Genomic DNA, 25,252 nt, shown 5'->3' on the forward strand with positions numbered 1-25,252 from the left:
TCCAATCTCTGCTGAGCTGTGGCAAGATACCAAGGGGTTCCAGGTGCTTGCCTAGGGTCTGTGTTCCTTTGAGAATCAAAATGCGGCTTAGACTGCCCTAGCTTTAAGAAATATGATTTAGTCACATATTTAGACCTGGATTTTCACATTCTGGAGGATTCCTCATGAAGTGACAATGGCTGTCTATTGTTTCATAATGACTTACATCCAACTAACCCAGGCTAGTTTGCATAGGCTAAACCCAGGAGAACTGCTGCAGCCTGTATTTTCCCCTTAAACATCCCAAATATTAGCTAGATTCTACATTCATTACTTCATTCATTCATTGGTTTAGGAGGGTCCCCCCCCAAAAAAAACCTTATAACATTGCTTCCTCTGCTCTGCCACCTCATCTTCATGTTCACCCTCACCCTCACCCCCACCCTGGGTAGGATTGCTCCCTAATTGTGTTTTGGGTCAATTGGTATCGCATCCATGCTTTAGGATTATAGAATTGTAGAATTGGAAGCGAACCTGAGGATCATCTAGCCCAACCCCTAGCAGTACGGAAATCTCAGCTAGATCATACATGACAGATGACCATCCAACATCTGCTTAAAAACATCCAAGGAGGTTCAATCATAAGGAGGAATGGAGGCTACAACAGCAAGTTCAGAGGAATCTCCAGCAATGTCCATCTTTTGCTTTGTACCATGTCTTTGTGGCTCCAGCTGCAGAAGTTGAGTTGAGCTTCCCAGTGAGCTGCTTGTTTCTAGAATCCTGAGCTGGACTCTTAAGGATTCCTGGAAGATCAGTGCTGGCCATATTCACTTCCTATGTAGCCCTTTAGCCCTGGTGGATTGCTGTGTGTGCAAAGTGCCCTTTCAACAGAGTTCCCATCACCAATTCAAACTTGTATGCTCTAAATTCTCTACATATGACAACAAGAATATGTAGTCCCATGCTGCACACTGATACATAAGATGTGTATTCCAAACATGATTCTAAACATGGAATGTTTTTTTTTTATTTAAAAAAAGTTTTACCATTAGTTAAATAATGTAACCCACTACTTTCCAGTGCAACTATTGTGTGTTTGTGTGCATGTTTACACTTTTAAGGCACATTATTCCTTTCCCTTTCAAACTTGAATGCTCAGGGTATAGTCCAACTGAAGCTGAACTTCTCAAATTAGGTTTTCATTGGATTGACCCATTTTAAAACAAACACAAAGCTGAAGAAGTTGGGAATATATATCAAAGAATGATATTTCATTTTATTAACAACCTGTTTGAAAGATAGCATCTGCCCTTGAACAAGAAAACATTTCTGCTGATCCTTGTCTCCAGCTTTGATCCACATCTGTTTTAAGTTTGGCTGTTCTCCAGGAATTTCTTCACAATACCCCTAGGCCCAACGTTTTTTAAGTCTGCTCCATACCTATGGGATGGCGGATACTCATTAGACTTCTTACACTCTGCTGTAGATAATCACGGCCGAAGATAATAGAAATGGTGCATGTGCTGTGGTGGGTTATACAATATTCAACCCTAAAGGTGAGGAAGAATTTGGACGGTAGGTTATCCAGGTGATAAGCAAGTGTCAAACAGGGCTAGCTGCTGGTTTTTGTGAGCTCATGGGCACAGACTGTCCATGCCCCTGCTCTAAACCCAGCTCACGTCTTTTGAAACTGGTCTCTCAGTAGGAAAACATGCATACATTTGAAATGTGATGTGAGATAAATCACATGGTTTAGATACAGGGGCAGCCAGATCCAGTCCTTTATGTAGGGAAATACACTGCACCATACATTTGAGAGGTCTAATGCAGGGGTGGCGAACTGGGCCTGGCCAGTGGGCCAGGTCCAAAGCTGGCCTGCTCTCTGTGAGCCACATCTGATGGGTGGGTGCAGCCTGTCAATCAGCTGAAGCCATATGACATCAGATGATCCAACTTCAAAGGAAGTATCTGAAATGCTACCGTTTCCACGTGGAGAGTCAGCGAAAAAGGCACAGCTGTGGAGTTGCAATACATGGGTGTCGGGAAGAGGGCAACTGGGGAGCATTTGGGGAGAAGTCTGGCCTGTACAAAAGGGAAGGGCTCAGTTTTATCCAGGATGGAACTGGACTGTTGGGACAGGATAAACAGGAAGCTGGCACCACTCTAATGAGAAATAGGGCCAAGATGGGTGTTGTTTTTGTTGTTGTTTAGTAGTTTAGTCGTGTCTGACTCTTCGTGACCCCATGGACTAGAGCACGCCAGACACTCCTGTCTTCCACTGCCTCCCGCAGTTTGGTCAAACTCATGCTGGTAGCTTCGAGAACACCATCCAACCATCTCATCCTCTGTCGTCCCCTTCTCCTTGTGCCCTCCATCTTTTCCAACATCAGGGTCTTTTCCAGGGAGTCTTCTCTTCTCATGAGGTGGCCAAAGTATTGGAGCCTCAGTTTCACGATCTGTCCTTCCAGTGAGCACTCAGGGCTGATTTCCTTAAGAATGGATAGGTTTGATCTTCTTGTAGTCCATGGGACTCTCAAGAGTCTCCTCCAGCACCATAATTCAAAAGCATCAATTCTTCGGCGACCAGCCTTCTTTATGGTCCAGCTGCAAAGGCAAATGAGTTAAGCAAAACAGAAGAGAATAAAGATTTGGAGAAGGGAGCAAAAGAGACTGCTGAAGGACCTAGGTGGGGTTACAACATTTGAAAGAAGATTATACAAAAGTTTATTTGCAGGTATGGGCTACATTCAGAATTCATGTCTCCACAAACCCAACCAGTGCACCAGTGATGGTATTTAAACTTTTTCTGATGCATCAGTTCTTCTAAAGATTCCATCTACTGTTTGTTTTGACAGAAGACATGGGTTGTGTAAAAATTCCCACAGTGAGGGAGGTTCAGTCTCTGTTGTGGCCGAGTATTATGCCAATATTGTTATTACGCATAGTTGAGGTTTCATTATGTGGAGGAAGCTGAGGTTGCCTGGGAACATATATATATCAGCTCCTAGCAAGTCTGGATTGGTTGACCAGTTAGCTAGGCTTTCATTAAAGGAATTTGTAGCAAAACATCCTACTTGGGATAAGGCATCACGAGCCCCATTACTTGCACACTTGCCACGTAGCTGCCCAAGTAATACATATTAATTACATCTTGACACAATTTATTTCCAGTTACCTCTGCCTCCCTTGCTGAGTCACAATAGTCCAGCATACATTTCTGAAGTAAATTTGGCAATGGAGTTCTGTACACTTCGTCTGAAGCAATGTGGGTCTGTGCTCATGTAATAACCATGTTAAAACTGCAGAGTATCCTTTGGCTGAGAGGGTCTTCTAAGCCTTTCTTATCAGTTAAAAATGCAGAGCCAACACAGCTGCTCTCCCAGTGCCTGTCTTCCAATTAAAATATATAGCTTTTAAGTCCACATAGAAGTAAAACAAATATGCTCGTTGCCTGTATGTAGCAATTAACATTAACTGCTTAGCCAATTGACTTTAAAACTTTGAAACAATTCATAACAAATTAAAAACAAATTAAAGCAGACTGCTTAGCTCAAGGACAAGCATTGCCATATTCACCTGGAAGTCCTCATAATCATAATTCTCATAATTTGGTTACAAGATCTTAAAAGGTGTCCAAATGCACATCAAATAGACAGTTTTCCAAAATATATAATAAATAAAACCAGTGCTATGTTAAACAGTGTGCTAATTGCAAAATGGGGTGTAAAGTGTGACACTAAATGAGAAGAAATGATGGGGCTCATGAAATATTGGCATGCAGCCTGAAAGAAAGGAAATTGGGACTGCTCACTCAGATGGCTGTTTAGAAATCTCTTTCAAGCATCAATTCAGAATTATTTAGAGACAGTAGGATGTGCACTAAGACTCTTGGGCAGTGAGCACTGAGATGCCTGGGGGACTGATTGTTTATTCTCTGCGCAGTGCTATTTTTCTAGAAAAAGAGGTGCTGAAACTCAGCATGAAAACATCTCTTGTTCTCTTAGAATGGCAATGGTGTCCACCTGAGAGGTGCCAGAACTGAGTTCCAGAGCATTCTGGCTGAAAAAAAGCCTTATATATATTTATATATATATTCTACACACACACACACACACACACACACACACACACACACACACCCTATTAGAGAAGCCAAAAAATAGCATTCAACCCTGATTTTGATGTTTTGTGTTGGGTTCTTCCCCTTCTAGATAAAGAGCTTTTAGACTGGCTGCTGTAGTTTCTCGTATCTGTGTACTGCTCAGTTTTGTTCTGGGTTAGTGTGACTTCCGGAGTGCAGAAATCACATGAGTCACATTGCTTCAAGCAGAACCTTAAGACGGGACCACAATTTTATGTTCAATTTATATACAGCATAAGCAAGTCCAAGGGTGATCTGCAGTTTTATTTTTTCTTATACAGTAACACTTGTATGTTGTGATATCAAGTTGCAGTTTTTGCAGAAGAGGTTTGCAATCGACAATTTCCCCCCTAGAGTTATAATGCAGCATTAAGAAAATGGAAGTTTTACAAGAACATCTTTGTTTACTTGCTAATTATTAATATTATTGAAATGACGGGTAACCTGTGTCCTTTTCAGATAACATTATCACATCTTCATCTTCACAACTGTCAGTGTGCTTCTTGTGTATTTCATGGTCTACTGTCACATCAGGTTGTTGCACAACTCGATGCCCTGTCACATCGGTGTTATTTTATTATGGCAGAGATTGCTCCCATCTGCATGCACTCTTTGGCCCATTCCCTCCCCTGCCTCGTTTCGTTGAACATGGAAACTGTATGAGGACATGTGTCTTCCCTTTTTCCAGGTAACAATTGCTGCAAGAGATCTACAGCAAGATGGGGGATGGGAGAGAATTGTGCAGGTAGGGGTTCTTTCATCATTTTGTGATAATTTTCCATTTTCCATAATGTGATGATGCATATGAGCCAATGTAATACTCATAGCTCTCAGCCACGGATGAGGAAGGACAGATTGGCAATTGCTCCTGAGCTAGATCAATGTGAACAGTGTTTATTTTATAGATTTAAACATACATTAATACTATCAATTATTTTACAGTAACTTATCAGTTGAATAAACAAGCCAAAACCCCCACAAAAGTGTAATCAGTCCACTGTTGATTACATGGCAACTGTATCAGTTGTCTGTCCCTAGTTGGATAGCCAAAGCCAGATTAAGATAGTTGGGAGTCCTGGTGCAGTTCTCAACAATAAAGCCCCATTCTCCCAAAAATGGAATACATGAAGTAAAATACCAGAAATGAACTCATGTGGCATCTGAAAGACTAACAAATTTATTATGGCATAAGCTTCTGTTGACTACAAAAAAATACTTTGAGCCTGTAGTGTTTCACAACTCGCAGCAAAATGCAAACAGAAAGCATTTTGCTAACCTTCATAAACAAAAATGAAAATACTCTGAGCATGTGCAGTTTCACATTCTAACTCACTTTCACTTCTTATTGTCTTTGCTTACTCGCTTGGGCTAGTCAACAATTCTCAGCCTAGCCTACCTCACATGGCTGTTGTGAAGATATCTAAGGACATATAAAATGGTGGCAAAGTGGGACTTGATGCTTGTAGATGTCAGATTTTGTTTCCATTTACCCTAGTGCTACATCTTAGTGCTTTGAGGAGCCACCTTTTTCTGCCCCTTCATAAATTAGTATCGCTCCAAGCCTTCAACCAATCTTAATCTGGTTAGATTATAGCATTCTCTAGATGCAGATGTCCCACTTAGATATAAAATCACAAAATACGCAGCAAACTTAAACATGAAAATATAGTCTGTAAAACTTTAAAATGTGCCCTTTAAAGCTAGTTCCAAAATATCCTCTCAAAATGTGCCTTTCCAGAGTTTCCTACTTCCCCCCAGCATAGAAAAAACACCATATGTTTGGTATGTTAAAAATGGTTTGCTTGCAAACTCTCCAATGGTCAGATTCATGTGCTTCAGAACACAGGAAGTAAAACTTAGTTACAAAATGGTGAAAATTCCTAAATTACTGGTATATGAACTCAAGTGTGGCTTGTGAGAGCCATGCAAACTGAGCACAGGTACCAGCTCAAACCTCTTCACATGCTGAGCTTCTCAGGGAGGCTAGGAGAGAACAGTAGGGCTGATTATTAGTCCCTCCCAAGGTGAACTAAACCTGGCAGTACAGCTAACTCTATGGTCTTAACCCCTTCATGCATTTATTAGACTTAAGCACTTTAGTTATATGAAGCTGTTATCCCACACATTTTTCTTAGCCAGTCTAAATAAAAAGAAAACTTTACAGGGCAAAGTACCTGTTGGGCCTGTATTTACTGCAACGGGAGATAATACATACTAACCCCACAGCCCTTTCTCCCTGGTCACTAAATGTACAGTACGTAGTAGGCACTAAATGAAGTCAACACTAAGGTATTTCTCTTTGCCCCCCAATATTCAGCATTTCAGGAGGAACCTGCACTATCCATCTTTTTCTAGGATGTCACTCAAGGCTGATTCTTAGATTCATTTTTAACACAATATAGTCTTAGGGCAGGAGAGCTGTACCTTTTCAATTTTGCATGAGGAACTATTTGTGTGCAATAGTTTAATCCCCCCCACACACCTGATAACTAACAGTGTTTAAAATATGTGGTTGTTCTAAGGTCTAATGAATCCAAGAGCACAAGTTTGAATTGGGTATTATTCCAACAAATGTCTCCCCTCCTATGTGAAATAAGATGAGACACCATTACATGAGATAACAATACCATTTCAATGGGACAATGAGTTGGCCCTCAATGGTGGGCTTGTAAATCTCTTTTATATCTCATCAGTTCATTACTCACACTTGATGGCTTTTACCTGAATGTGTGAATTACCTCCATTAGGAAGTGATAAGAAATCTCTGTCTGTTGTTTTTATATATAAAAAAAATAAACTGTGATGCCTCTTTCACATGTATGACTAATCTATCATTTGATATTGCAGGTGTGAAGCTATGAACATGCATGTGTGAACAGGACCTCTGACATGGTAACTTTTTGTTTTTTCTTGTGGGGAATATAATATTTGACACCAATTGCTCCACATGTGAAACTGAGGCAACAAAGGCCCCATATGAGGACCCAATCACATCAAAAACTAACGCATCCCTTTACTGCAGTAACTAATACATTTCCCTAGAATTTGTTCCAGAAAAGCATCTGGGGAAAGTGTTAGGAAAGCATAACAAATGTTTGCTACCACCTGCCAGGGAATTAACAGTGTACAAATATCCCTAAACAGAAAAATGCACGGTAGAATCTCAGAGAGCATGCTTAGGGTCTTCTGGAAAAGGTCTTCTTGATATGCAGAAGTAATTTTAAAAAAAATTGTCTCTCTCATCTTGGCAATAGTTGCCAGAGGGAAAGCCAAGTTGAACATATGATGCAGAATTGAAAATTGAAAAGAAGACCATCTTAAAATAGTCACATGTGTTTCTACCATAGGGAATGGGCCATTGAAACTGACCTTAAAAAAGGATTCTCTTGGTTTGGATTTTTGATTTGTACTAGTAAGCAGCCTTTAATTCCGTGATGAGCTAGCTACCTGTGGTACTCCAGGGGTTGTGGAACTCAATCTCAGTCCTAGCCAGCATGACCAGTGGTCAGGGATGGTGGCACCCTGCAACATCTGGAGAGACCTACAGATTTTCCACCCTTGCTTTAATTGTACTGTGCATATGTACCAGGCCTGAAAGGTTCTTAGGATGTAAAGGTGGTTGACAGATCTGTTCACAAACCAGTACCATGAAGATAATTTTAAACCCTAGTGTTTTCATTGAGACTAAATAAGCTTGAACCTTTGCAATTTGGCTTGGGACGCGGGTGGTGCTGTGGGTTAAACCACAGAGCCTAGGACTTGCTGATCAGAAGGTTGGCGGTTCGAATCCCCACGACGGGGTGAGCTCCCGTTGCTCAGTCCCTGCTCCTGCCAACCTAGCAGTTCGAAAGCATGTCAAAGTGCAAGTAGATAAATAGGTACTGCTCCGGAGGGAAGGTAAACAGCGTTTCCGTGTGCTGCTCTGGTTCGCCAGAAGCAGCTTAGTCATGCTGGCCACATGCCACAGAAACTGTACGCCTTGCTTCCTTGGCCAATAAAGCGAAATGAGCGCCACAACCCCAGAGTTGGTCACAACTGCACCTAATGGTCAGGGGTCCCTTTACTTTTACCTTGCATTTTGGCTTAACTGATTTGTAAAGTGAAGAAACCGTATGTTGCCTTGGGACATTTAGATGAGAACTGGACTACATATACCTCAAACAAACAAACAAACAAACAAACAGCTTCTTTGGCTACCTTTCTGGCTAGTTGGCAGTTATTGCTCACAGGCTTTCAATTGTATCTTGAACTATAAAGTTGGGGGGGGGGATCTTCTTTTAAAAGAACTGAGTTCTTCAGGAAAATATAGTTCCATTTCATCTGTGATCTCTCTGAAATCCCACATTTAGCTTCTGTACCATATGAATGAATATAAAGATGAACACCAGAAGAACAACAGTTGCAGGTCTGCAATGTTTCTCTTCAGAATAAGATTCACCTCCCTGCATCCCAACATGTGCATATACAAACTTACTTTATTACATAAAAATGAGACATTATTTCTGACATTATTTATTTATTGCATTTGTCTACCATCCGTCCAGCCAAGTTCTCTGGGCAGTTCACATGAACGATAAAATACAAATTGCTTACAATGGAAAATGAATTACCGTATAATGACCATAATGAAATAGCTACATTTCTAAGGACTAAAATTCAAATTCAAATAGTACTTTCCTGAGTTGTGTATAGCATTTGTATCCACAGATTCAATCTTTCTAGTGCCACTGTAAAAATGTACTTAGGTGAGAGGTGGGTTTGGTTTCTTCAAGTCTTTGGAGGGGCTTGAATGCCACAGTGGCATCCCAGAGAAAACATGCACCTTAAAACATGCAAACCAACCTCAAATGATATTCAACATAATCTGATAAAGAGACAGTAAAAACGACAAGATTTCGGAGAAAATTGACAGATATGGGGTTGTCTTCAACGTGGGCTAAAGGGATCGTTCTGTCAGTGCAAACATTCCTGCTCATCCAGCGGAACAATCTTTCTTCTCCTCTCCCACATGCTGTTCTGGGGGTTCTCCTGACCCACCAGAGCAGATTTGGGGTGCACAAGGGAGAAAGAGAAGGGGGAAATCCCATTGTGCTAGTAGGAATCCTTGTGCTGGCTTGTTCCAGGGCAATGAGTTAGTTGAAAATGGCCCGCTGTAAATGACTTTTAGGTAATGTTGAATATTATCCTTCACTTTAACTCTGCAATAATACTACAAAATAAAAATAGTACCTCCTGTGCCTGTGTTTTTTCTTGTGACACACTCTTTCCATTTCACCAGTGGGTGGTGCCAGGGTTGCCACATGAAATGAGATTTTTGTTCTCTACTGGTTATTGACCGAAATATATATTATATATAGATTTCTGTTTAATATAGCCAGTATCTTTTGGAGTAGCCAAGCTTTTATATATGCAACATCTTGAGATGTTAGCAGGGAATTTCTTGGTATAGAGGTAAGAATAAAAGGTAGTTTCTGAGCAGCTGTAATACTGAACCAACAGCTTTGTTTTGTTTTAATAGGCCACTTCTTAATATTATTTTAAAGACGGAAATTTACTCCTCCCCCCTCTCTTTTTTATGACTGAAAGCCAGCACTCTGGTAACTGTGACATTAGTTATTCCTTGCTGCCAAATGTACCTTATACTACAGCGGTTACATATGCTTCAGGTTACATATGCTTCAGGTTACAGACTCCGCTAACCCAGAAATAGTACCTCAGGTTAAGAACTTTGCTTCAGGATGAGAGCAGAAATCGTGCTCCGGCGGCGTGGAAGCAGCAGGAGGCCCCATTAGCTAAATTGGTGCTTCAGGTTAAGAACAGTTTCATGTTAAGAATGGACCTCCGGAATGCATTATAAGTACTTAACCCGAGGTACCACTGTACTGCATATACATAGGCAGGCACACAGGGATTGTGGCACGGAGGGCAGAGTACAGAGTGACACCACCCCACTGCTGCTTCCAGAGACAGTTGCAGGGAGAAGCTGCAGATCCATCCCAGTCTTTTTCTTCTGCCTGCATCCATCTCTGCCTTATGGCTCTATCCAAGCTCCACTCACTGCCTTCCGTGTGGAAATATCTGTGGGGGTAAGGGGCTGCTTTTGTGGTGTGCAAGCAAGGAGAAGGAGAAGCCATCCTATCATTTGCTCTCCAGATGTGTTATGCCTCTGATCGGTTTGATATTTTTCTCTGCAGGAAAAATGTCCTGTTTGGGCTTCTTGTTTACACTTGTTACAGTTGTTTTGTTAGGGTGTTGTTTTCTGTCCCCCCTCACCCTTTGCCACTTCCTTGTCCTTATTTGTTAGTCTTGTTGTTTTCCTCCCTACATTCTTCTTTCATGAAATAAATAAGTATCCCTGGTGGCCTCTTAATTATTGGAAGTTTGGTTTTGATGCTGGTTTAATGTCTGAAAAGGAGAGAGGAGGAACCTAGTTTAGACTACTCTTGAACAAGCACTGAGTCTGCAGATCTGACTCTTGCCTTGAAAAGGATAACTGTAACACTTCTCTTTTTTGTCCTAAAAATTCAAAAGATGCTAATTATTCTTCCTAAACATACCCTGCCCCCTAGTCTGGGTGGTTATAACCCTTTTCTGTACAGAATCATTAAACATCCCTGGAAGATGTTCCTGCCTCTGTTTTCCTGCTAATATCATTGCCCACTTGGTTGCTGGCCAAAGCGAGAATGTCACTTAGTAGTAAATAGTGTAGTGTAGTAAAGCTGCTTGCTCTTTTCTATCCTTGGCTCAGCCCCTCTGCCTCCTGTTGAGTTAGGTAGACATGAGGACAAGTGCCCCTCGTGGCCTTTCTAGTCCTAGGCCCTCTCACAGCGAGAGATAGGCAGCAGTTCCAGTGTGTGGTTGTGAACTTCTGTCTGTGGGTCCTTCAAGTGAAATAAGCAGATTGACTTTATTGCACCTTTGACCTTCATGTAATCTATTCAGGTTACCTCTTCTGAGCTCTGCCAGTGCAACTGATTCTAAACTGCTAAGCATGTTCTGCTGTTTTTATTTCTTCCAGTGACAAACCCCCCCCCCCCAAGCTTCCCTGTCCTCAGTTCTTCCTATCCACAATGCACACTTGATCTTGACCACCAAACTGATCTTGGGATGGTTGTGTCCACACTCTTTGAAGGGGAAGTGCTTGTGCGCAGAAAATAATATTTTACTTACTTATGGCAGGGGAGAGGGGCTGCTTCTTCCCCTTTATTTTCTCAATCCATCTTGAATTATTATTTTATTAGACACAAAATAGTGTGTGTATTTATTTATTTATTTATGTGTATGTATATACAGTATATGTATATGGTATTCCCTCTGGTAGTCCTTCTCACTGTGATCCCTTTGTTACTCTTGCAGATATGTATTTGAATAAGAGCCTTTCCCCCCTCCCCTCCCCCTTTTTATTTTTTTTTAATCCTCCGCGCTCCGTCCTGCAGTGAAGTCACAATCCAGTGTTTGTAGACTCCATGTGATGTCACAGAGTCAGCCTTGTGACTTCACTTGCAGGCTCAAACAGAAGGTGCAGACGGGGCTCGAAGAAGAGGGGAGGGGGGGAATGAAAGCCCCCACCTCTTCCCATCCCTCTCCCCCTCCCCGTTATAAAACCAGTAGCTGAGATAAATCGGAAGGGGGTGGGGAGAAGCAGCAGGAGGAAAAAAAAGAGCCGAGAATGATGCCTGAAAGCAGGTACAGTAGCTTTGGCTCCATGTCTGCGTTCTTCTTCTTGAAAGTTCCCATTGGCCCGGAGAGGCCAGATCTTGCAGACCACACGCGCTGGGCTGTGTGTGTGTGTGTGTCTGGGTGTGTGTGGCGTGGGGCTGTGTGTTCTGTGCGAGCCACCCAGTGACGCTTCGGCTGTGCGGTGCATTCGGCGGCGGCGGCGGTGTCTGGGTCTGTGCATGCGGGGAGGGAGGCGGGGAGCGATGGCAAGCGAGGGGCAGGCGAGCAGCTTCAGCCCATTTCTCAGAGGCGCGCAGCTGCCGTCCTAGTGGGCTGGCCGCCGCGAGCCTCCGGCTTGGCCGCTCGCAAAGGCCCTGGCTGCTCGCTGCAGCAGTCTTGCGGCGTTGCAGAGGTGACAGAAATGGGTTATTGGGTTCGCGCGTCTCTTAAGTGGCGGCGGCGGCGGCGACCGTGCGCCCCCCTCCTCCCTCTTTTTTCGCAGTTTCCCGGGGGCGGGCGCGGGGGCCTTTGATCCGAAGCAGCCCGGGAGCAAAATGTGGCGCAGGCACCCGGGAAGGGAGCGAGGTGCCGGGCCTCGGGGTCACATTCGCCCAGGCGCCTGCGTGCGTGTGGGCGAGAAGAAATCTCTCCATCTTTTCCACTGACGACATCACAATAGCAATGCGGATGCAGCCGCCACGCAGTGCCCCACGAGCGGGAGTGGGGGTGGGGGAGGTTTGCTGGAGCCGCCCCTCCCTCCCTCGTCTCTCTAGCGACGTTTTCTATGCCGTTTGTCTTAAGGGGGGGATTTTTGGGTGGGGTGGGGGGTTTCGGGAAATAGGATCGGTCACAGGGCGGCTTGCCCTGAGCCCTGCGCTCCCATCGAGTTCGGGGGAGAGAATGCTTTGCTGGCTCCGGCTGCCGAGGAAGCCGTCATTTTGTGTTAGCGCGTGTGCGTCTGGCAGAGGAAGGATCGGGGTGGGGGGGGGGAGCGGGGAGGAGAGCACGACACTGGAAGGATGTGTGTGACATTGTGTCCTCGCTCCCTGCTTGTTAAATGCACACTCCAGGGGAGGGGGAGGACTTCAAAGGCCCTCTGCAGAGAAAGGGGTCCTTTTGGAGAGGACCTTGCGCTCTCAATCACGTCCGCCGAGAGGCTTTCTGACAAAAGATTGCGGGCGGCAGAGGGTGGGGGAGATCTGTCTTTAAAATGAAGGGCTGGAGGCAGGCGGCTAGCTTGCCTCACACAGATCTGCCACGATGCTTTGCCTATCCTGATGTGTAGGTCAGGAGTCATTCACTCTGCCCCTTTTATTCTTGCGCCCCAATGGAGGGGGCGGGAGGTGGGGGTGCCTGTGGGGAGAGGTGCACGAATCTTTACGGGACAAATGGCAGAACCTCCAGGATGCCCGTTTCTCAATCCAGATCACCAGCTGCTTTAATTCTGGAGCACCTCTGCAGTCTACTTGAACAGAGTCTGATGCAGAAAGACACCTCTGCCATTACTGGCCTGATTTCTGAGGGCAAATGTGTGTCATTCATCCTGCAACCTATTTGCCTAGATAGAAATGTTCCAAATCTGGTGCCTTGCCGGCTCCCAGACCAGCCTGGAAGCAGCCTCCGAAGCCTGCGCTTGGCTTTTGTGCCCAGCATGGAAACACTGGGAAGAACCATAGTGAGCAATGAAAAGACGAGAGACATTTTGGGCACCTGTCAAGGCTAACAAATGCATTGTGGTTTTTTTATGGGCCGGTGCCTGCTTTGTCAGGTGTATGTGGAGTAATGTTTAAAAGTGATTGCTACTCAAGTTCAGATCCTGGCTCAGCTGAGAAGCTAGGCATTGGCATTCAAATGATGTGTGTGCACTGCCTCTTGTGATGGACTATGCAGGGTGGGGCCCTCCCAATATTTTATTCAAGTTGGCACCCCTGTCTGAGTGCAACCCCTGTTGCAAGGTTATTGTGAGGCTGGAACACATATCTGCAGCAGAGGACAGTGATCTTCTGGACTGGTAGGCCAGAGGCATGGAGGCTGACAGTAGGTAGCGCCAGAGGCATTCTAGTTTTGCCCCGTCCTCTTCCCTGCTGAGTTGTACAGGGCCAAGCTGAGACTAAGGAGGAGGAAGCTGTCAGCCAGGCCACTTCCTGGACTGATTGTAAGTAGGAAGCCAGGTTCGTGGGGGCTGCCTGAGGACGGCTGATGAGACTGTGCCCCATTAGCCCTAATGGGACCAGTCACGACTCATAAAAATGTAACCAATGGAAGCCCTATCTATCTGATCAGATGTACTTTATTCTTGCATTACAGATTTCCAGGCTGAGGCCTGCCATTCAGAACAGATTCTCAGGACTCATCCCTAGTGACCCTGAGCTTGACTGAAAATGAATTTCCAGTGGTTGTTAAGCTGAGATTTGAGATCAGGTGTCTGAAGGGGAGAAGAGCTCAAGCTCTTTAATGTCCACTTGCCTGGTGATATAAGGGGGTGAATGCAGTTTTGTCAAATCATTGTATAATAATCCTCCCTTTTGCACACAAGTTGTAAATATGCCTCTTTGTCTCTACTTCGCTGCTCCCTCTTCAGATTTATTAATCTTCTTCCATGACGATTGCAGAGTTCAGTGTTCCTACATATACAAGTAACCTGCCGTTTGTGCGGGGATTGCGTTTTTGGCCCCTATGGGTGTCAGCGGAGCATGCTTAAACCTGTTCTTCCTCCACTCCATTGCCTGGCCACTACTACATCAGTGGTGATGAGCATGTGCGCGGTCACACGTCAACTGGAAATGCGTAAATATGGTCACTGCCTGTACTACATTTCTACATACCACAACCTAAAAATTCTAAACTTGACATGTTTGTTTGCTTGCTTGCTTGCTTGTTTATTGGATTCCTTGTCTACTCTTCACTGCATGGTCCAAGGGCAGGTCCCAACCAAAAAATGCACAATTATAAAACAAATAAAACAATTACAACCGCAAAACAAGAATAGTGTAAACACAATTAAAAACAGTTCCATATTTAAAACACCTCCTATTATAAAAAGTTACAAATATTTAAAAACAATTCTTTATGATAAAAATAGTTTCAATACAGATGTGGACTAGGCTAAAGATCACCACTGAAAAGGCTTATTGGAAGAGGAAGGTCTTCAATAGTTGCTGAAAAGACAACAGAGATGGTGCCTGTCTGATATGTAGCAGGAGAGGATTCCAAAAGGTAGCTGCCACCATGCTGAAGTCCCGATGCCTATATTGTATGGAATGGACCTCCTGATAAGATGGTTTCTGCAGTAGGCCTCTCTTGCAGAGCACAGTGACTTTTGGGGTATATATAAAGGGTGAACAATTTTATTGGGCATAAATTGCAAGAGGGCAGATATTGGTTGCACTCTAGAAGAAACCTGCTTTGCAAACAGATCAGTTGGACAGTGGAATTTATTACTTTGAGGGGTCTTAGGCTCTCCATTGCTTGAGGTTTTTTTACAGAGCAGCGGCTTGACCAACCATCTGCTGGCAATGTCCTAGCACTGAACTTCCTGCACTGAGCAGAAAGTTGGACTAGAAGATTGCCTACTACACCCCTTCAAACTCTGTGGTGAACTACAGGGACCTGTGGCTTGGACCGTTCCTTGTGTGACTTAAGTGAAAATAACAAGTTGATGTTTCTTGAAAGGACACAGGGATTATAGTCTCACAAATTCACTTTGATGTTTGATTGTCAGTTAGCTAAAAGTTGCCTGAATTACAGGATGAGCCTATATTCCTACAATACTGGTGGCAACTATATCAGAGCTAATAATGACACAAGATGATATTCAGTGCTGTCTCTGCTTACAGAAGGCATCAATTAGTGGAAAGGGGAGGGAGGTGATTTTCCGTGATTTCCCTCTCTCCCCTACATCCCACTATGTGTCCTCATATTTTGGACTAGAAACAAGGATGCCTTCTATCAGTAAAGGGGACAGCTTTGGATACTAATCATGTAGTTGCGATCATCTGCATGTGCAGGAACAAAGAAGCACTGCGGAAGATAGCTGCAGATATCACAACACCAACAGACACTTCTACAATGCCCCATGGATTCTATTGTTCGCCAATCATGAGATGGCAGGCTGATGGCACTGTCACAATTGCCATGCAGGAAAGGCATCAATGTACATTCATACTTTGGATCCCAGACGCCTTGGTACTCAGACGTTTTGGCTCCTGAATGCCGCAAACCCAGAAGTGTGTGTTCCAGTTTGCGAATGTTCTTTGGAACCCGAATGTCCCATGGGGCTCCCACGGCTTCCGATTGGCTACAGGAGCTTACTGCAGCCAATCAAAAGTCACAGCTTTGATTTCCGAATGTTTTGGAAGTCAAACGGACTTCCGGAACAGATTCCTTTCGACTTCCAAAGTACAACTGTATTGTTACTACTGAATGACTTCACGTCATCACCTGTCTAGAGAAGAGGAGATATGATAGCTATCTTCAAGTATCTTAAGGGCTGTCACATGGAAGAGGGAACATGCTTTTCTCCTGCTCTTGAGGGTAGGACTCAAGGCAATGGCTTCAACTTACAAGAAAGGAGATTCCAACTAAATTAAGGTTACCAATTTTTTTTCAATGAATCCGGGGACACTATAAATACATACATGCATACTACATGTTCGGGACGTTGATGCTGCAGTGATGGCGGTGGCAGAGGGGCCGCCGCCTTGACCTCAGCCACCACGTTTCCCCTTCCTCCAAGGCTTCTATCTTTTTCTATGAGCCTGGGCAGCCCCTGAGTTGTTGGTTCTTCAGTGGTGGTGGTAGGGAAGCGGTGAGTGGTGGGTCAGGCATGGAAGGCGGAGAAGGAGGGCCGAGAGCGGCGATGGCGAGGCTCAGGCAGCGTGATGCCTCCCTTCCCATTGGAGCAGCCCCATCCCAACTCCTACTTGGGTGCAAGCAGCAGGGGGCAGGGATCTCTCAGGCAGCACAATGCCTCCCTTCCCATCGGAGCAGCCCCAATCCCATTCCTACTTGCGTGCAAGCAGGAGGGGGCGGGGATCCCTCAGCTGGGAAGGGAGGCTTTCCATTGCCTAATTGAGGGATCCCTGCCCCCTCCTGCTTGCACACAAGCTCTGATAGGCAGCATGAAGCCTCCCTTCACAGCTTAGTTGCTGGGGTCAAGGAAGGTGGAGGCAGCCCGGAAGCTGCATCTTAGAGCCCCTGCACCACCATCATACGGGGACTTCTGAGCAGCTCCTGAAGCCAGCCAGAGCCAACTGCTCTGGGCTGCTGAGACTGTCGCTACTGCGTTTCCCAGGGACATTAGAGGAAATCCGGGGACATTTTGGGGATGGAATTTATCCAGGGACTTATTTGCAAATACGGGGACCGTCCCCAGGAAACGGGGACGTCTGGTAACCCTAGACTAAACAGTCGGAAAAACTTTCTGACAGTCAGCAGTGGAACAGACTCCCATGAGAGGTGGTGGACTCTCCTTCCTTGGAGAGGTTTTTAAGCAGAGGTTGAATGGCCGTCTCATGGAGGCTTTAGCTGAGATTCCTGCGTTGCAGGGGGCTGGACGAGATGACCCTTGGGTCTCTTCCAACTCATAAGATTCTATGAACTTGTAATGCACATGCCCCAACACACAAAAGTGCCCAGGAAAAGATCATAGCACATTCCTCAGTACACCAGACACTGAAATGCTTTTCTGCCAAGTAAACAGAGCTAGAGAAGGAAGTCAAGACTATTTTTACAATTACAACACTCAGCCCATTGGTGGAAAGACTATAGCTTGGGTAGAACCATGGCTTTTTTCAGCCAGAACTCACGGGAAATCAGTTCTGGTACCTCTCAGGTGGGAATCATTGCCATTCTGAGGGAGGTGTTCGTGGTGAGTTCCAGCACCCCTTTTTCTACAAAAATAGCACTGGGTAGAATGTCTGCTTTGCATGCAGGAATTTCAAGGTTCAATCTCCAAGGAGGACTTTCAAATTCCAAAAATGAGGGGTGCTAAAAAGTTATAACATACTTTGGTTAAATTAATATAATTTTGCTTTGCTAGGTAAGTAAAATATGTGTAACATTGCATAGAAATCATTAAATATGATTGTCAAGTACTTGCATTTATATCTTATTATTATTATTATTAAGCATTACCTGACATTTTCAGAAGGTAAAATTAAATTTCTTTGGTTTTCCGAGGGCAGTTTATTTGTTTTTTAATCGTAGATTCTTCAAGCTAAATGTTACAAATAATAGCAGATTTGAATTATTTACATTAAAAAACATTTTTAACAACCCTCACTGAAGAAAGTTTCATGCCCTAAAATGACATGCACTCCTGTCCCATTTCTGAAACCCTGCAGACCCTCTATGTTTCAGTGTAGACAATACTGGCTAGATAGACCAATAGTCTGATTTGGTAGAAGATAGATTCCTACGTTCCAATGTCTGGAGGAAGCATACATGAAGACCTCTTGGGTTTTCCAGGAGAAGTGCTCAAGCCGTGCTGTGGGAATAATGTGCTATCCCTGGAACACTCTTCTCAACACAGTTGTATTTTTGTCTGTATGAGAGGAACAAAATACTTTTTCATTGGGAAAGAGCACATAGGTGGTGTTGGTTCATGCCCAGCTACAGGGAGATACAAGTCAAAGTTTTCTTTTGGGTGTTCTTTCAGTAACAATGTTTTTAGATGCAAAGGAGGAGGAGCAGAATTAGAACCCAGATCTCCCACTCCACAAAGCCAACTTCATAACTACAGACCAGAAAAGGAGCAACCAAAATTGGATTGGAGCAACTCCCCTATCAGAAAAGGTCACAACACTTTTTAGTTTAGAAAAAAAGGCGAGTAAGGAAAGATGTATTACAGGTGGATATACAAAAGGAAGGACTTGTCTAATGTGGATTTGAAGGTGCTTGTGACCACACAACATCCTCATCCAAGTGGCACCTCGCACTTTCCCCCTGCTAAACTCAGATTTTCCTGATCCGTGATTAATCCAATAAGGGAAGAAAATATAAAATAAAATTACATGTTACCTGACTAGACGCAATGAAGTGCATTCTGTTTGTGGGTGCTGATTTTTCAAAAAAATAATAATTAAAAAATCATATTTGGTGGTGTTACACAGGGTGCTTTCCATTGCCATCCCCTCTACTTCCTTTTTTTCCTGAAGAAAGAGATGCTGCCTGCCTTTTTCCAGTGAATGTTGCTGAAAGTATTGTTCTCAGTATTTTTATTTTTAAAGCAGCTCTTTTGCACAGAACTGCTCTTGAATAAAACAGCTGTATTAAAATAACAGGGTTTTTATATTGGCAACATTTTATCCAAGCAATTCCAAATCTTTGTCCGGCATCAAGTGATGCAGATATATATTTAATTTTTAAAAAACTGTTCTTTTATGCAAATCTGGTGGATCAAAAAACTTGTGTTTTTTTAAAAAGAAATGTGTGTGCACAGGTTACCAAATACCTGCCTGCATGTCTACAATGGTCCTCAGGTTTCCTGGCTTGGAGCAACACAAACATTTTCTAAAAGTAAATAAATTGACTGCTCTTTTGTGCAAAATTGGTAGATCAAAAAATTGTATTTCAAAACTAAAAAAACTAAAATGGGAAGTGTGCACAGGTAAACAAATACAGTGGTACCTCGGGTTAAGAACTTAATTAGTTCCGGAGGTCTGTTCTTAACCTGAAACTGTTCTTAACCTGAAGCACCACTTTAGCTAATGGGGCCTCCCGCTGCCGTCGCGCTGCCAAAGCATGATTTCTCTTCTCATCCTGAAGCAAAATTCTTAACGCGAAGCAATATTTCTGGGTTAGCGGAGTCTGTAACCTGAAGCGTCTGTAACCCGAGGCACCACTGTAGTCATGCATATGCCCACAGTTCTCATGTTTCTGGCAAAAAGTACCATCAGCTGCTGCCCACAAGTGTGGATGGAAGACATTGATAAAGGTTTTGAAAGCATAACATTGGAAGTGCTCGTGGAAACACTGCCCATGCACACTTTAATGACCCAGTGTGGACACAGCCAAAGTAGTTGTTTGAGTAGTTGAGCTATGGAATTCACTACCACAAGATTCTGGAAGGTTTTAAAAGGGCATCAGCCTTGTCCACCATCATTTTTTCTGCCAATTATTATGTATTACCTCCGATGTCAAGACGCTATGCCTCTGAATACCCGTTGCTGGGAAACATGAACAGGAGAGTGCTGTTGCACTCGTGTCTTGATTGCGGGCTTCCCAGAGGTGTCTAGTTTGCTACTATTGAAACAAAATCTGGTCTGGATGATTTTCTGGTTTGATATAGCAGAATTATTTTGAGCCTCAGGAACAGATAGGTGTCTGATGAATGATGGGGCCATTTTGTTTATTTATTAATAATCAATTTCATTTAACTGCCAACAGTTTGTTCTTCCTATTGTGCAATAGGATGAAGAGATAAACATGTGAAAACCAGTCAAACCCCCCCCCCCCAGTGTTGGAGATCTCACGGGAAGAAATTGCTGCTTCCAGGGTCATTTTAAAATTAATAAATGGCATTCCTACAGGATCCCGTTTCAAAAACATAGGATTTTAATACTTTCCTTTTCTGCATAATTACAATTGCACTCCCACAGGAAGCTTTCTTTATCATAGCAGAGGGTGAATGTGCATAATCTGTTACTGGCATTTCGAAATCTGGAATTCCTACTGGAAGACAAGCGAAGCAGAACCCAAGGGATATCTGATTGGCACAACAATAACACAGGGGAAGTGAGAAATCTGCTCATCTCTACTCGAAACTTGTCTGGAAGAATGTGCCATGAGGGTTTAGCAGCAGTATTGATAACTGGAGTGCAGTATATAATGTTTGCCAGCAAAACTGATTGTGCTTTCTGTTGCTTTCAGCAATGCAACATGGGAGCTTATCTGCATTTTAGGGAGTTGTGATGAACAGCATCCTCCCTTTGGGCAACCCACATTCTTTATTCTGTTTTGTCTGTGGGAGACACTCCTGTTGCCTGTGGAGTAAAATAGGTTTAGTTGGTCAGTGTATTTTTTCCGGATTAATGTGGAAGAGATACCACATGGCCTTGGGTGTCTGAGCATTCGTAATGGGGTGGTTTTTTTTTTTAATTCCCTCCCTCCCATAACACTGTGGGATGTCTTGTTTTTATAGCCTCAGTCACAGCAGTGGAGTTCGGATTCTGGATGAGTGTATCTGGAGTCTTAAAGGAGAGCTTCTGCAAGGATTCTGGAAAGATGCATTATGTCCTTCCTCAGGGCATTTTTTACCCACCACCAAGTTTCCATTTTAGTGTTTTAAATTCTGTGGACATGATGACAAATTGATGTAACTACATACCTTGATATATGACAGGGGTGGGGAACCAGAGGCCTAGAAGCAAACTGTGACTTCTCTGTCCAGCTCTTGGGACTCTCCAGACATGCTTCCTCCCTAGGCTTCAAGTGCTGTTTTATTTGGTATGGTTGCAGTAATGCCTCTTGCTTGTCTTGGTGGAGAATGGGGTGTGTGTGAGTGTGCAGAAACCCGGGACTTTTGATTAGCTAGAATGTTGCCGACTGTACAAAGGGAACAGTCACATCTCTTTCTCCACCCGCTGTTACTTCTGGCCGCCACCAACCACTAGCATGCTGCCCCCAGAAGGTTGCCCATGAGATCATTCAGTCCTTGAGCTGAAAAGGGTTAACCACCCCTAATATATGAGTTCAGAGTTCCAGGTTTGGAGCAAATACTCTCTTGGTGAGAGAGCATCATCGGCAGAGATTTAAAAATCACAAAACGTGCAGTAAGGTAAAGCAGGGAAATATAGGCTGTTATACCTTTGAAATACCCTTTTCTAAGTTTCTCCCAAAGTTCCCCTTTACTTCCCCTTTAGCATAGAAATAGGCCACACACTTGCAAAGTTAAAAATGGTTTACTTAATGAACTCATTAAAAAATCAGATTCATGTGCATTTCCATAAAGTAGCAAGAAACGACAGGCAGCAATACTTCATTTCAAAATTGGTACATGTTTCTAAATTATTTGTAGAGAAACACAAGGTTGGCTTGCTCTGGGCTTGGCACAATCAGCCCAGATGTTTTTTTCTGATTGGATTCACATGGTGGAAGTAAGCAAAGGCCTTGTTAACACTTCCTCTCAAGGTGAGGTGATATGGCCTAGTTGGGTCTGGCAGAACAGCTTACTCTATGGTCTTAACCCCTTCACACATCAACTAGAGCTAAGCTTACTGGTTATATGAGGCTGATATTTATCCCACAGTATGCACTCTGGGTTAAATGAAATAGTTAAATCTTGCTCCAAGATGGTCCCCAGCTGTTTTCATTCACTCACAGAGATTGCAATGGAAGAATGATATGAGATCCAGCTGAGTGTGGTGCCTCATCAAGAAGATAAAAGCATTTGAGCTGCAGGACCAAGCCACCTTCCTTACTTATAAAAGGAGTAATGACTAACATCCAATGTTCTTTCAGTGCATCTAAAGGGCTGGGACTGTCATGGCTGTCTCTGGTCTAAAACTAGGATTTGTGGTTTTTTCCTTTTTTTGCTAAGCTTCCACTAACATTTTTTTTTACAAATATTAACTTTGCTTTTGTTTCATAGCTGTGATAAGCTTTTATATTAATATAATCTATAATTTATCATGGGAATATAGTAGTACTCTAAGTAGGGTTGTCCTTATTATGAATATCAGGTTAACTTCAATGAGTTATTGTAGGTGTTGTTGAACTGTGGGTACAAAATAGCTTGTACAAAACTATTTAGTATAGCTGAGGATGATCTTGTCCTTCAAATATGGGTCATTTGGATATTGCATTTGTGATGTTCAGTTCTGGCATGATTTAAGATACTCACTGCTCAGCTGCTATGAGTCTCTAAAGAATAATAGCTCTTAAAAGAAGGGGTTACCATTCTGTAAAAATGGCATAAATCTGAAATGTAGAAGCTTATTATGTAGCATGTTCTAAAAGTAGGGTGCAAGGTTTATTGGAGTAATACTGTATATATTAAGGCTAAGTTATTTGCAAGGTGAATTTAAATTCTCTGGATTCCGCTATTTGGTGATGTTCTAGGATTTGATGAAACTGCATGTCATAAACCAGGCATTCAGTCACATGAATTACAGAAGGCAACTTAGCCTTCTGGAATCCATCCTACCAGGAATAATGATAGAGGTTCTGTTGTTAATTTCCTTTTAGGTAGTTATTTAAGCATATCAGTGCTCTAATAGAAAATCAGTAAAAGGTAGCTTAAAGTTTTTTTTCTTCTCTAAAATGATATTCTCTCCCTGCTCCCTCCCAAATGGAGATACCCTAAAACTAAAATAGTATTCAGAATAACCATTATCACTTATACTTTGGGTAGTTAACATCGTTTTAAATTGTACAAAATAACACGTGTGCATAAGTCAAGCTGTAAAACTTGTTCTGAGTCCTTTTTTTATAAAAAAAAGACAAGGTGAAAAAACGGGATACCCTCAGTTGCATTTTTGTATATCACCAACCAGGGATGCTTCTAATGATTCAGATAATGGAGATTTATTGACTTTCTGGCCTCTTCTGCTGTGCTGGGGACAGTCCTTGCCAGCAAGCTATAAATTTTGGGTGAAAAAATTCTTACTGTTCTTGCATCTGTTGGAAGAAGAGAATGCTTCTCCATTCAACTCCTCCTGCGGATTTTCCTTTTGTTCAAGCTGACATTATGTGACATCTCTACCACTTAAACATAATTGTTTGAGGAGTCTGGAGTTGTACTGCTATGCAGGGTGAGAATAAGTCCAATTGAATTTGGCATGAGTAAATCTACAGAAGACTGGGCTGCAACTATTACAAGGGGAATGAATTGGTAAATGAAAGGTAAAAAGATTTTTCCACTAGTTGATGGACAATAATTTGTAGAAGTGAATACTGAAATGAAATCTATGTTTGTAGGCAAAGTATTTTGGGTGTATTGGCAATGTTGTAGCAACTTGTAGGAATTGCAACCCTATGCAACAAAGGTGTAACATAGAATTCTCATACTGATGTTGAATTAAGTAGATTGGACAAGGTGGTTAGTGGATATGGGAACAAACTAGTTTCAAAGAATAGGTTGAATCATTACTTTTTGGTTACTGCTTTTAACAGTGCAATCTTACACATACTTACTTTGAGGTAACTCCTGAGTTCAATGGTGCTTACTCCCAGGTAGTAGGTTGGTATAGGCAGCCTAAGTGAATCCAGTGGTTAGTAAGCTCATGAGGGTGGAACCTGTTCAAGTGACTCTGCAAAACATCTATAGATAACCATCTATATATGCTGTGCTTCACTGTTGGGCCTTCCGCAAACTGGATATGACTCCTGAACTGCTGTATTGAAATCATGTTAGACTTGAAGAAATGTACAGTGGTACCTCGGGTTAAGTACTTAATTTGTTCCGGAGGTCCGTTCTTAACCTGAAACTGTTCTTAACCTGAGGTACTACTTTAGCTAATGGGGCCTCCTGCTGCCGCCGCGCCGCCGGAGCACGATTTCTGTTCTCATCCTGAAGCAAAGGTACTATTTCTGGTTTAGCGGAGTCTGTAACCTGAAGGGTATGTAACCCGACCCGAGGTACCACTGTACTAGTACTGTACTAGAAAGTTTTAATCACTGCAGAAGTGTGTTGTCTTACCAGGAGAATTTGTGCAGTTTCCTAAAGTTGAATTTACTGTTGCTCTTGTAGTAATTTATCTTGAGTTCCGTGAGTCCCAAGGCATTGTTGGGCTCAGGAGTGGAGTGGGCGGCAGAGACCTAGGAGCGTGAACAGGAAAATGACATGGGACTGGGGAACAGAGGCTGGAGGCAGCATCTACTTCTACATCTCAGGATATGACTGCCCTTGCAGGGCTCTCATCTCCCCTCTTTCTTCCTGAGGAAAAGAGTGCAGTAATTGAATCCAAGGTGGAGTGCAGGAGCCAGCTGGGGTGCGGGGAGGAACTGGAGGCTGAAAGGGAGGCACAACCTGGTCTCCCAGGACCTGGTGATGAAACTATTCTCCTGCCCCCCTCTGGCTTGCAGATCACAAGAGTCTCTGGAATGAGCTCTCCTTGCCCCATCTTTAAAAGTATGGGGGGGGGGCCCTCCAATTCTTCCATGTGGTTCTCAGCTCATTGCCTTGGTCTTGGGACTCCTTAAACATGGACCACTGCTTCTAGGCTGGCTGGCTTCACCTTTCCTGTCATCTAGTCTGTGCGCAGCAGCTGCTAGGACTCATTATCTGTTGCTGAGCCTGAATCTCTTTTCTGCCTTAGAGCTTTATTCCTTAGGACTCAGCTATACAACTGCAAATAAAACGTTTTAAGTGCAATATACAGTGTGGCACGAGATGGTGATAGTGAGCCTTATGGAAAATTCCATGTATTTTTAAAAACGTTTTATTAAAAAATCATTTTCGGAACGGTTTTTATGTGTGTAGATTCCACCTTAGTCTCAAGTAAGAGCCTCTGTCATTGTGAGCTGGACAGG

The 25,252-nt window shown here is 43.3% G+C and overlaps 1 protein-coding gene and 1 long non-coding RNA gene across 13 annotated transcripts in view; one reads left to right on the forward strand and one right to left on the reverse strand.

The window, feature by feature from the left end:
* Nucleotides 1-25,252, forward strand: part of TCF20 (transcription factor 20) — a 186,565-nt gene that overhangs the window by 87,971 nt on the left and 73,342 nt on the right. For 11 of the 12 annotated variants that reach the window (XM_081928632.1, XM_081928637.1, XM_081928643.1 and 8 more), the window contains 2 exons: nt 4,809-4,865; nt 6,968-7,012. The gene's annotated coding sequence lies outside the window, so the exon portion shown is untranslated. Of the gene's footprint in view, nt 1-4,808; nt 4,866-6,967; nt 7,013-11,613; nt 11,807-25,252 lie in introns of those variants that run through there. The other variant, XM_081928634.1, reaches the window with a different exon arrangement.
* Nucleotides 663-11,488, reverse strand: LOC309379496. The gene is made up of 3 exons (XR_014172511.1): nt 11,291-11,488; nt 10,446-10,525; nt 663-1,529 (listed from the first exon to the last, which is right to left on the reverse strand). It is a non-coding gene; the product is annotated as an uncharacterized lncRNA (long non-coding RNA).

Source organism: Podarcis melisellensis (assembly GCF_964234715.1).
Source record: "Podarcis melisellensis genome assembly, chromosome: 10".
In the NCBI taxonomy this organism is placed as follows: Eukaryota; Metazoa; Chordata; class Lepidosauria; order Squamata; family Lacertidae; genus Podarcis; species Podarcis melisellensis.